A 4,219-nucleotide genomic window follows, 5' to 3' on the forward strand; every position below is an offset into this window, starting at 1 on the left:
TTATTCCACCTATAGTGATATATCCATGGCTGCCGCTGCGTCCTTTTCAATACGGAATATACATCCAAGCACATCCGATGGCATGCGTGTATGGGTAACCGTTCACTTCCCCACCCATCACTTCCCGAACTGCTACAGTAGACGGTAACTGTTCGAGCAGAATAGCTAACTGCACTATGTTGAGCAAGCTAACTGCCGGAGCTGCAAATACTTTTTTTCTTTCATTCATTTTTCGACTAATCAGGCTAACTGCCGGGACTGAAATAGCTAACTGCCGGGGATTGCAGACACTATTTTTTTTCTTTTACATTTTTTCTTGGGTCGAACTGCCGGCATGTCGCAGATCCGTTGACTAAACCTCTTCCACGAGCGAAACATGATCAACACCAGAACTCTATGGGTGTACGATTCATCACAATGTAACTAGATTATTGACTCTAGTGCAAGTGGGAGACTGTTGGAAATATGCCCTAGAGGCAATAATAAAATGGTTATTATTATATTTCCTTGTTCATGATAATTGTCTATTGTTCATGCTTTAATTGTGTTATCCGGAAATCGTAATACATGTGTGAATACATAGACCATAACATGTCCCTAGTGAGCCTCTAGTTGACTAGCTCGTTGATCAATAGATGGTTACGGTTTCCTGACCATGGACATTGGATGTCATTGATAACGGGATCACATCATTAGGAGAATGATGTGATGTACAAGACCCAATCCTAAGCATAGCACTAGATCATGTAGTTCGTTTGCTAAAGCTTTTCTAATGTCAAGTATCATTTCCTTAGACCATGAGATTGTGCAACTCCCGGATACCGTAGGAATGCTTTGGGTGTACCAAACGTCACAACGTAACTGGGTGGCTATAAAGGTGCACTACAGGTATCTCCGAAAGTGTCTGTTGGGTTGGCTCGGATCGAGACTGGGATTTGTCACTCCGTATGACGGAGAGGTATCTCTGGGCCCACTCAGTATTGCATCATCATAATGAGCTCAATGTGACTAAGTAGTTAGTCACGGGATCATGCATTACGGAACGAGTAAAGTGACTTGCCGGTAACGAGATTGAACGAGGTATTGGGATACCGACGATCGAATCTCGGGCAAGTAAAGTACCGATTGACAAAGGGAATTGTATACGGGATTGCTTGAATCCTCGACATCGTGGTTCATCCGATGAGATCATCGTGGAACATGTGGGAGCCAACATAGGTATCCAGATCCCGCTGCTGGTTATTGGCTAGAGAGGTGTCTCGGTCATGTCTGCATGATTCCCGAACCCGTAGGGTCTACACACTTAAGGTTCGATGACGCTAGGGTTATAAGGAAGGTTTGTATGTGATTACTGAATGTTGTTCGGAGTCTCGGATGAGATCCCGGACGTCACGAGGAGTTCCGGAATGGTCCGGAGGTAAAGATTTATATATGGGAAGTCACCATACGGTCACCGGAAATATTCAGGGGTATACCGGTATTGTACCGGGACCACCGGAGGGGTTCCGGGGGTCCACCGGGAGGGTCCACCTGCCCCGGAGGGCCTTATGGGCTGTAGGTGGAAGGGAACCAGCCCTTAGTGGGCTGGGCGCCAACCCCCCTAGGGCCCATGCGCCTAGGGTTTGGGGGGAACCCTAAAGGGGGGGCGCCCCCCTTGCTTGGGGGGCAAGCTCCCTCCCCTCTTGGCCGCCGCCCCCCTCTAGATCTCATCTAGAGGGGCCGGCCCCCTTCCCCCTTCTCCCTATAAATAGAGGGGTGAGGGGAGGGCTGCAGCACCACATCCAAGGCGCAGCCCCTCCCCTCCCCAACACCTCTCCTCCTCCGCGTGTGCTTGGCGAAGCCCTGCCGAAGAACTGTCACTCCACCACCACCACGCCGTCGTGCTGCTGTTGGAGCCTTCTTCCTCAACCTCTCCCTCCTCCTTGCTGGATCAAGGCGTGGGAGACGTCACCGCTCCGTACGTGTGTTGAACGCGGAGGTGCCGTCCGTTCGGCGCTTGGATCATCGGTGATTTGGATCACGACGAGTACGACTCCTTCAACCCCGTTCTCTTGAACGCTTCCGCTCGCGATCTACAAGGGTATGTAGTTGCACTCCTCCCCTCTCGTTGCTAGTAAACTCCATAGATTAATCTTGGTGATGCGTAGAAAATTTTAATTTCTGCTACGATCCCCAACACCCAATACAATGGTAAATTGTATAGGTGCACACATTTAGGGGGAGCCCGTCTATATTTTGTAGTTCTAAGTTTCTTTACTTTCATGATATATCCTTGTGCAAATCCCTGGTTGTCATCAATCCACCAAAAAGGGGGAGATTGTTAAGGCATATCTCTCTAGATGTAGTTTTGGTGATTGATGACAACATGTTTACGTACTAATCGTGTGCTTTGAGCATTTCAGAGATTCATCATTTGGCACGAGACGATTTCTTTCCCCTCGGAGTGTCATTCAAGACGGTGTAGCTCTTTCGCTTCTTTTGGTGGATTAGTTTCGTAGGAGTCACCGTACTATCAAGAGGGGGTCCGCTTTGGTAAGGCTAGGGTGGAATCAACACGTACACATCCTCTTTACACCCTCTGAGCCTTTTCGCTTCATTGGAGTTTTCTGTCCTCTCTCCTTGGGCTGAGTCTGGTCCCAGCGGTAATACCGCGGTACCCAGCGGTAGTACCGCTTAGGGGTCACAAGTGGCAGTACCGCTCCGCAGCGGTAGTACCGTTGGTGGGTCCTCAGCAGTAGTACCGCTACGGTACCAGGCCCCTACCGCGTCGACTCGAGGGGTCTTTTTTCGTGTCGGATTGTGCGGTACTTCACAGCGGCAGTAGAGCGGTAGTACCGCCCTACCACCGCGGCAGTACCACCCATGTCCATATCTCCCTTGCCCTCCAATCTCCATGGCAGTACCGCCGTGGGAGCGGTAGTACCGCTGCCTTATGCGGTAGTACCGCCCTCTGCAGGGCTGTTGTGGGGGGTAACGGTTGGATTGTTCCCCCCACTATATAAAGAGGTCTTCTTCCCCATAGTTGACCTACCTCTTCCCCAAAAGCTCGTTGTTGCTCCAAGCTCCATTTTCGCCCGATCTCTCTCCCTAGCCAATCAAACTTGTTGATTTGCTCGGGATTGGTTGAGAAGGCCCCGATCTACACTTCCACCAAGAGAAATTTGATTCCCCCCACTTATCCCTAGCGGATCTTGTTACTCTTGGGTGTTTGAGCACCCTAGAGGGTTGAGGTCACCGCGGAGCCATAGTCCATTGTGGTGAAGCTTTGTGGTGTCGTTGGGAGCCTCCAATTAAGTTGTGGAGATTGCCCCAACCTTGTTTGTAAAGGTCCGGTCGCCGCCTTCAAGGGCACCAATAGTGGAATCACGGCATCTCGCATTGTGTGAGGGCGTGAGGAGAATACGGTGGCCCTAGTGGCTTCTTGGGGAGCATTGTGCCTCCACACCGCTCCAACGGAGACGTACTTCCCTTCAAAAGGAAGGAACTTCGGTAACACATCCTCGTATTCACCGGCTCCACTCTTGGTCATCTCGTCCCTTTACTTTCGCAAGCTTACTTGTGTTATATCTCTTGCTTGCTTGCGTGCTTGTTGTCATTGCATCATATAGGTTGCTCACTTAGTTGCATATCTAGACAACCTACTTTGATGCAAAGTTTAATTTGGTAAAGAAAAGCTAAAAATTGTTAGTTGCCTATTCACCCCCCCTCTAGTCAACTATATCGATCCTTTCACCGGCCTCCTCCTCCCTCCATCCTTTATATACGTGGCCAGGGGGCACCCCATAGACACGCAAGTTGATCATTGATCTCTTAGCCGTGTGCGGTGCCCCCCTCCACTATAATCCACCTCGGTCATATCGTTGCAGTGCTTAGGCGAAGCCCTGCGCCGGTAGCTTCATCATCACCGTTATCACGCCACCGTGCTGACGAAGCTATCCCTCGACACTCTGCTGGATCGTGAGTTCGTGGGACGTCACCGAGCTGAACGTGTGCAGATCGCGGGGGTGCCGTACTTTCGGTGCTAGGATCAGTCGATCGTGAAGACGTACGACTACATCAACTGCGTTGTCATAACGCTTCCGCTTACGGTCTACGAGGGTACGTGGACAACACTCTCCCGCTCGTTGCTATGCATCACATAGATCTTGCGTGATCGTAGGATTTTTTTGAAATTACTGCATTCCCCAACAGTAACATATGTAGTAACATAGATGTCACA

Source organism: Triticum aestivum, chromosome 4D (assembly GCF_018294505.1).
Source record: "Triticum aestivum cultivar Chinese Spring chromosome 4D, IWGSC CS RefSeq v2.1, whole genome shotgun sequence".
Lineage (NCBI taxonomy): Eukaryota > Viridiplantae > Streptophyta > Magnoliopsida > Poales > Poaceae > Triticum > Triticum aestivum.